Raw genomic sequence first — 9,007 nt, 5'->3', positions numbered from 1 at the left:
CTCATTACTGATCCATTAATTTAGTCTGGTCTAAGTTAGAAGACATTCCTTTATATTATTTATTACTAAACGCCGCTCAAAATCAAGAGTTGATTACTTCCCATATATCGCAACTAACATGCTTTAAACTTCCCTACAATTTTTGCAATTAAGACGAGGCCAAAAGGAGCATCCCCACACGCAAATTACATTTTTTATACCCCTAATACCAACAGGGTTTAGGATTTTCAAAGAACTTATTATTAGTAGAAGTCTGGAATATAGTCCATCTTAAGCTCAAAGTTCATGAGCATCAACTTTAGCCAGGAGGCCACTTTAGTCTGGTCTAAGTTGGATAAGGTAGATGCGAAACCCAATGAAGTATGCGTTGGTAACACCTCATTACTCAAATTCTTGGGCTGAAGTTACAAGTATTATAATTGTGGAGTTGAAGATGATCTAGAATTCCTGAAAAACAGTCCAAGAAAACTCATTATTCGAACACGTAACCAACTACTGGAAGTTGGAGCTTCCAGTTTGCAAAAGTTCTTCAAGTTAGAACGTGGGAGTAATATCTACTTGGATAGATGTTGATATCAAGATTCATGAGTTTAGTCACCTTGTTGGTTCATTATAACTCATCAACTTACTCATGAAGTATGAATTCATTAAAACAGTTTTTAAGAAAAAAAAAATGTATTAGTACTTACTACTTACAAACATACAAAATCAAGTAGCATCATCAGTGATTATCTGCAGTCTGTACTTTGCACCCAGTCTATATTTGTGTGGAAGAAACAGGCTACAAAGTTTATTTTGTTTAGTATTTATTCTTGTTCGGTGACATCCCCACTCCTATGGGTTGATAGCAATAAGCAGCTCTACTTCTGAGATCAAAGTCATGAAAAAACCATGAGGTTACAAGAATCTCAAGAACGAGAATGTAAAAACTTTTAGAAAACAGAGAGTTTAAGTGGATAATAGTTCTTGATTCAAATGCCTAAACAAGAACATACCACCATTAGCTAGCTCATGGGCAGGTGGATGTAGGGTGGACAGAGAATCTGTCCCTTCAGTTGTGTAACAAGGCGATCCACACAATCACGAGTCCGCTCCTGTCGAGCCTCTTCGACAGCTCAAACACCAACTTCATTGGAAGAAATGGCGTTCGTTGTTCGTCACATGAAACTATGCACTTAGGGATCTGCCTCACAAATATGCTCTTCGAGCTTTGAAACCGTCTTCTTTGTGGCCTCGACTGTTGGCTAGCTATCCATGGCTTGTTGAGAGATTATCGGGCTGTTAGCTCGGTTGGCGCAGGAGGGGCTGTTGTTGGATCAGGTAGGAAAGAAGATGATTCTGGAGCTGGGCTGGCGGCGGGTGGTTCGGGAAGACCGTTATTCTTCTTAGATTGGGTGTATACTGTTGGGTGGAGGAGGAGGGATTTTGTTGATAGCGCAGGCAATTTGCATTGAAAAATCCATTAATTAAAGGTTATTGATTTACTTTTTTTTTAAACAAGTAAAGCCGAGACAGGCTATCGAAGCAAGGGGAAGTGAAATCCGAAAACGGATGAGACTGTGTAATCGACTCGACCAGGTTAGGTCTTTACCTTCGCTGGTTAGGCTAATCGTATAAAAGCTAGGATGGATAGATAAGAGCATCTCTAGGTGGACGTATCCGTGGTCGCATTCTTCAAATTTGAAGAAATGCGTCGGAATTTCCCGGAATTCCAACTCTAGGTGGTCGCATTCGTGGTCGCATCACCTGCTTGTTCACATTCTTGTTCGCAAATTTGGCAATTTGGATCTGCGGATGCGGGCGACAATAATAGTAATGTCGCTACCCATTACTAATGTCGCTCAACTTTTTGACTTTGACCACAAACAAGGAGGCCATTATTACCACCGCCGCCGCCACTACTACTATTGGCGCCAATCTAATGTCGTCTAATGTTCTTCAACGGCAAAAACGGGCAAAAACGGCGGATTTCTACCTTCTATATCTACACTCATCTCCTTCTTCATTTTCACACACAACACTCTCAACCATTTCACACACAACACTCTCAACCTTTCACACATAACACTCTCAATGTCACAACCAAAACAAGGAAGGGGTCCAAGTTGGACAAATGAAGAAAATATTGCTCTTACTAGAGCATGGATTGAGATTGGAGAAGATCCTATAGTAGGGAATGATCAATCGGGTCAAGTTTATTGGGAACCGAATTATGGCTAGAATGAATCAAATTCAAGGTTTTGACCGCCTTGAACCGTAAGTGGAAGGGGAGTTTCACAACGTTAGGCGATTATTCTACCGTTCTTCAACAAATATCATGCTATACTCGAAAAGCTTGAAGAACAACCTCCAAGCGGGTGGGGACGTGAAGACATTGTAAGATTCGTTTATACTTCGCTTTTATTTATACTTCATTTTATATACTACTTGATATTGATTTTTTTTTTTTTTTTAAACGTAGCTTTCGGGCCAGCAAGAACAACTTATCGCGGCTACTCTTTGAAAACCTTGGATATGGCAAGATTGTTATAATCTAGTCAAAAATACGCCAAAGTGGCAAAAGAACTTCGATTCTGTAAATCCAAACGCTTGCTCCAAGACCAAAGAAGAAAGCAAGATCCCGAGATGTTGAAGGTTTCGATTCTTCACCCTCAACCCCAACCCTTCAACGCCTTACTCTACCCTTCACCTTCATCACTTTCGAGTACGATCCTAGCAAAGATCACAGAAGGTTTTGGAGAGGTCAGTCGGTAGGAAGCAGAGCAAAGAAATTGAGAAGAACAAGAAAGTTGCTTCTACTGTTGAGGGTAATGTTGCATCCACTGCTAAAAATATGGATGATTTTCTTGAAGCTTTTAAAGAAAGTCGAAGAAATAAAGAAGAGATTCAAAATGAGCAATTTCAAAGTATGATGAAATTGAAGCAAGAGAAGACACAAAAAAAGTTATTTTTGAAGCAAGAAAAACTCCGTGTTAAAGAGGAGGAAAATGAGACTAGGTTGTTGGCAATGTCACTTTCGACAATGTCAATCCTCGTTTCTTGAAAGGGTTTTAGAGCTAAAACAAGATGCAATTGTAGCTAAATATGAAAAAAAGGCTGGAGCAAGTAGTACAAATGAAGCTTCCAACAACGAAGAAGCCAATGATGAAGAAAATGATGACTGGCTTGATAATTAGAGTAACTCTAGTAGTATGTAATAAGGGGGTGATATGTAATAGTTATCTTTTATTTATTTATTTTTATTTGATGTTTTGCAATCATGTATTAGTTGTCGTTCTATTAATAAAAATTGTAATTCATTTGCTAAATCAAAGGAAATAAATTCTAAATCACACAACATAATAATAATGACACAACATATCAAAATGATCAAATGAACAATTCTAAATCACACAACATAATAATAATCGCCATACAACAACAACCTCCTAGACTATCCTACATACGCCTCCTCTGCGTGAACTCCTCCTCTCGACCGTCTTTGAACTCTCCGTCCGTCCATCTTTGTGATGAACTCACCCTTGTGCGATCAATCTGAGCAGAAACTCATCAATCTGGCGTTGCAAATCGTCATAATCCACATGAGCACAGGAAAGAAGTCTCTCTCTCAACACCGTAGGCTAATACCGGTGAGCCGCAAGCCATCATTTACACGAATGCTTGCCTCATATCTCATCGTGGAGTCATCCCGAAATAATTATTCATTAATAATTTATGACATTTTCATAATAAACCAAAATAATAAAACAAAACCAATAAAAATAATTACCGAGAGATAGATGTCCAAGGTCGGGGCTCTAACCGTGCGACGCCGAAAGTGGCATCAATAGAAGAAATGGGGGTCGGTAAATCGTCCGCCACTTTCGGATCGCTCAAACTGAAAACCCAAGGCCACTCGGTGAGGGGGATCTCGTCTTTGGAACAAATGTGTGCCAGGTCCATCCATTTGAACGTCGTCGGTGTGACGGTGGCCAATCTGAATTCACGTCGACACCCAAATTGCTAACCGTATGAATGTTGCCTCATGCGACCTACAGGTGGGAGCAAATGACCACAAGACACCCCGAACCGATGCGGTGAATCTTGCTCATAAGTCTGCAATGTAACTAGGTCGAAAGCACGTAGCCAAGTCCAATGCACGTTACTCTCGATGACTTGCTCTAAGGTCATGTCCTTAGCCTCGATACATGGGTAGCGGATCGGGAGGGATACCAAAGTATGGTGTGAGTATGCGTAACATCTATCCCCTAAATACCACTCCATATCACTCCCACAAGTGAATACCATCCTCCTATGAGAAATGAACAATGCATATCTACATCATTCGCGCCCGATGTGCCTGATGTCCTCCAAGGCCTCCAAACAATAGAAGCATGTGTGCTAAGCTCGATCCGGTTCGGACCGAAGTTATGTTATGGTGATCTCACCGGTCGACGCTCGACAAGGTCCGTGCCAAGCCACGAGCCTAGGCCTCTCATCGGTATACTCTGTGAGGATAGGATTTGCAAAGACGGAAATACTCATAAAACCATACCTCTAAGAGAATGACAAACCCTCCCATCCGGGGACTCACCGACAACACCGGTATGTCGAGGCGCCCTATCTAAACAACGCGAACAAATGACGATATGGCTCCACCAAAATCAATACCAACTCATGCAAGTGCTCAAAGTTAGCTAGAAATCCCAAGTTAATCGTGGAATGGCGGAAGGAAAAAAAAGACACCCATCAAATACATACGTAAAGCTCTTACATACTCATCAACATGTGTTTGACCATCATCGAATCAAGTGACAAATAATCTATCAAAAACTGCAATCTCGAATCAAGTAGTCAACGGTGTAATGTATGCGACCTTGATACCGAAATCCTAACACCAAAGATCATCATACGACTCCTCGGTCAGACAAGGGAAGAAAGTCATCATTTGGGCACAACTCTGGAATTCAGTGCTACATCTCAACGGATTACCTAATCCTATACTCAAACCAGATATCATGCAAAAATCTAATGGAGTGAAGCCCAACTCTCCCTGAGGGAAGTGAAAAGTATGTGTACTATCCCACCATCTCTCAACTAAACCATTAATAACTCCCTGAATGTCAGTCTTATTGTAAGGGATGTCAACTAGATGAGCAAAAGGAGTCGCTAAAATTGCATCTCTAACATGGTCAAGTGCACCGACTTTCTTAATATCATCCCACCACTTCCTAAGCGCACGTGGAGTGCACCGAACCCGATACATAACACATCTCTGATGTACGCAAAATGAAACTAAAATTAAAAAAATAAAAATAAAAATATACGTATTGTATTGAACTACTAAAATTAACTACTACTACTACTAATTTATGAAATTAAAATACATACCGTTGTTCAAGAACAACTCTTGAGACATGCCTTTCATGAAACCTCTTAGACACCGCCCTAGATGGTGAAATCAATAGCCTCTCGCCAGGAAATTCAAAATCGACTTGCGATATTGAATCGACAATGGATCGTCGACCTCGACTCCTTGATTTCCAGCTCGGAAGTGGTTGGTTCATCATCTAGATCACCACCGGGATTATCCCAAATGTATGCACTTGTTTTTCTTCTTCCTCACCGCCACCACTCCATCGTGTTTGGTTATTATAGACGGATTAAATTCGTTTAACTCATTTTTTTTTACTAACTAGAGTGAATGAGTTGAAAAAAAATTGTAAAATGACAAAAGTCCGACCGTCGCGACAATAAATAAATAAAACCGACGCCGACATTAAAATCCGCCGAGGCCAAGATTGGATCGGGCGCTAGCGAGCATTTAATGTCGCCAGTGGGTCCCCAATAAATTTTGCGACCACGAATTTGCGACCACCTAGAGTTGGTCGAAATTTGCTATTAAATTTTGTGGTAGCATTCTTCAAATTTGAAGAGTATGCTACCACCACCTAGAGATGCTCTAAGTTTCTTCGAATAGAAGTCGAAAAATTGTTTGTTTAGAAATGCAGACAACTAGATATCTTAAAGACTTGAACCACACCTTGGCGATACTAAAACTACTCAATTTAGTCTAGCTCATGGGTAGGTGGATGTAGGGTGGACAGAGGATATATGTGGGATCAAGTCATTACGAACTTGATATTCTCATCAGCATTGAATAAGCGTTTTCGTGTTAGTTATTTTATACTTGCCTAGGAAACTTGATAACCATAGAATTGCAAAATGATACACAATTGACTCTGGTCCTGGCACAATGTCTAGACAAAACATTGTTTTCACCTTTATATGCAAACACTCGACTGTGCAGTGTGTTTGAAACACGGATCATTCATGGTCAGAGATTGAGTCCAGCCAAGTTATGCATCATCCGTTTCTGACCATTTCATGAATTAGTCTTTTCTATGTCTTTGTTTTATTTTATTAGTGCATTACTTTAAATTCATTTAAATGGCTAATGAGTGACATTAGGGATGGGTCCTCGGAAGGAAAAATTAACTCCAAGAGTTAAGAAAGAGAAAAAAGCAACTCAGGAAGTGGTTGAGAAATCTGCTCCAAATCTTAGGTTAAAGACTGATGATACGTGGAAAAAATGTTTCATCGAAATGTGTTTGGACGAGGTTAATAATAAAGGCTTTGGTGGAACTTCATTAAAATCAGAGTCATGGACTAAGATTAATGAAAAAATGAGTAAGAATTACAATGTCCAATACACACAAAGGCAACTCAAGAACCAATGGGATTATCTCCGAAAGCAATATGCAGCATGGAGGTTACTATCAAAACGGACGGGACACGGAGTCGATTTTGTTGGAGGTGTCTTTGAATTCCCGGATGAAGTTTGGGACGACTTAATTGAGGTAGAAACCCACATTTTTTTGTTCATACAAGTTATATAAAAGCGTCACGATATTATTTTATTTGTTTAATTTGCTTTTTTTTTTATAAAATGAAATATCCGTTGACGGGTCAATTCAGGCATGCCCGTTGATGAATAGGGAGTTGTTAGAATCCTTGTTTGAGCCCACCCTAGCTTCTGGTGATGAAATGTTTAATCACAAGCATCCAATTCCAATGATGAATCCCCCCAATGATGATGTTGCAAAGGTTCAGAATATTGAAAGTGATGGAGATGAGGATAACCAGATTCATGGAGCTGATTATTTCCCTAATGTCACAATTTGTGGGGACTATGATCCTTACACATCACAGGATGTACCCATGGATGACACACAATATAATCATTCTCATGATATCATATCTGATAATGAAGAATCTCCTACATATGTACAGAATACTCCAGCAAATGGACCACCTAACCAAAGACAGGTTCCGACTACATCACGAGCAAAGAGTGATGCAAGTAGCTCGCATAAAAAACGTAAGAGAGATTCGATTGAGCCAGCAGATCCTCTTGTTAAGAGTATTGGGGAGATTGTGGAGATGGTGAAGGCTGAAACCATGGGAGACAAGAAGCTTGTGGATGAAGGTGATGCGCAGGTGCAAGAGTTATATGTTTTGGGTTTGCTAGATGATTCTCTTTATCTTAACTCCTTGGAAGCTCTTTCCATCCACGCTTCTCATAACAAGAAACTTCTGAATCTTCAAGAAAATAGGCTTAAGATCCAATTCCTGAAGAATATTACTTCTAGAATGACATAATCTTTGCAGCGTTAATTATTTGGATGACTATCGTATTTACATTTTGTTGACTTGGATTACTGTCATATTATGGTTATTATGACTCAACATTTATGAGTATTTTTGTTGACTTGATTGCTTATGGTTGCTATAAACTTGTTACTTTGAGGTTAATATTTAATTTGATTGCAAATTCCCTTTCGAGGAAGAGGAGGTAAGGATTGTTTCCAAAATGTTCTTGGTGTGTGTGATTTTGATATGAAATTTACTTATGTAATGGCTGGATGGGAAGGGATTGCACATGATGCTCATGTATTAAATGAGACATTAAGGTGGCCTGAAAAAAACGGATTTCCATTGCCTCCTGAAGGTACGTATCAAAACAACCTCACTGATCAAATATATATTTTTGGTTTACATATTTATGTGTCTCATTATTGTAGGTTTGTATTACTTGTGTGATGCTGCATACACACATACTAGGGGCTTTATGTGTCCTTATAGGAATGCTAGGTATTGGTTGGTAGATTTTAATCGCGGTGGTCGTCCTAAAAACAAAGAAGAGAAATTTAATCAGGCACATTCTTCGCTAAGAAATGTAATTGAGAGAACATTTGGTGTCTTGAAAGCAAGATTCAAGATATTGAAGAAAATGGCTCCATATAGTTTTCGCACACAAGTTCAAATTGTTGTAGCATGCATGGCAATACACAATTTTCTCCGTTGCATGGCCATTGATGATGATGATCGATTGTTCAAGCGATATGAAAAAGAAAATGTGACTATTCCAGTGAGGTCTTCAATTAACTTTGACAGACCAGAAGCACCACCAAGTATAAATCACACATTTGGACCTGAGGCACATGAGTACATGATCAACTTGCGTGATCAAATTGCGGAACAATTGTTTAATGGACATATATGATCAAGTTTACAAGAGCCGAACTTTGGAGTTACTTGTAATGTCATTTAACTTGGTATGCAAATTTTATAGATAACCTTATGGTTATTGAACTATTATATATGTTTATATTTTTAGTATTTTTTTTTTATCTCATATTACTATATGAGTCTTTTAGGCGTCAAAATGTTGAATAAACAAAGGAAATTTTGTCAAATCCATTTTTAACTCTTTGGTTTTACAAGTAATCAAGTTAGTGTTCAAAATAGATTGCAAGGGTAAAAATGTCTAAATGATTTATATTCAGTATTCAGAGTCAGGTCATTCTGACAGAAAACAAATATGTTTTTCTGAGTTCAGCATTCAGCATTCAGCATTCAGCATTCAGAATTCAGAGCCTCAAAAAAAACAAACGACCCCTTTAGTCTCTAATTACAAGGGATAACAATGGATAACAAAGCCCATCAACTACTAATATTTTAAACC

General features: G+C 38.9%; 1 long non-coding RNA gene across 1 annotated transcript; it reads right to left on the bottom strand.

The window, feature by feature from the left end:
- Positions 1–740: 740 nt before the first annotated feature.
- LOC147515306 (uncharacterized) lies at positions 741–1,742 on the bottom strand. The gene is made up of 2 exons (XR_015210144.1): positions 996–1,742; positions 741–866 (listed from the first exon to the last, which is right to left on the bottom strand). It is a non-coding gene; the product is annotated as an uncharacterized LOC147515306 (long non-coding RNA).
- Between the last annotated feature and the right edge of the window lie 7,265 nt (positions 1,743–9,007).

The sequence above is a fragment of the Coptis chinensis genome, chromosome 2, assembly GCF_015680905.1.
Source record: "Coptis chinensis isolate HL-2020 chromosome 2, ASM1568090v1, whole genome shotgun sequence".
In the NCBI taxonomy this organism is placed as follows: domain Eukaryota; kingdom Viridiplantae; phylum Streptophyta; class Magnoliopsida; order Ranunculales; family Ranunculaceae; genus Coptis; species Coptis chinensis.
The sequence above is the reverse complement of the archived record's forward strand: the minus strand, read 5'-3'. Positions and strand labels throughout refer to the sequence as shown.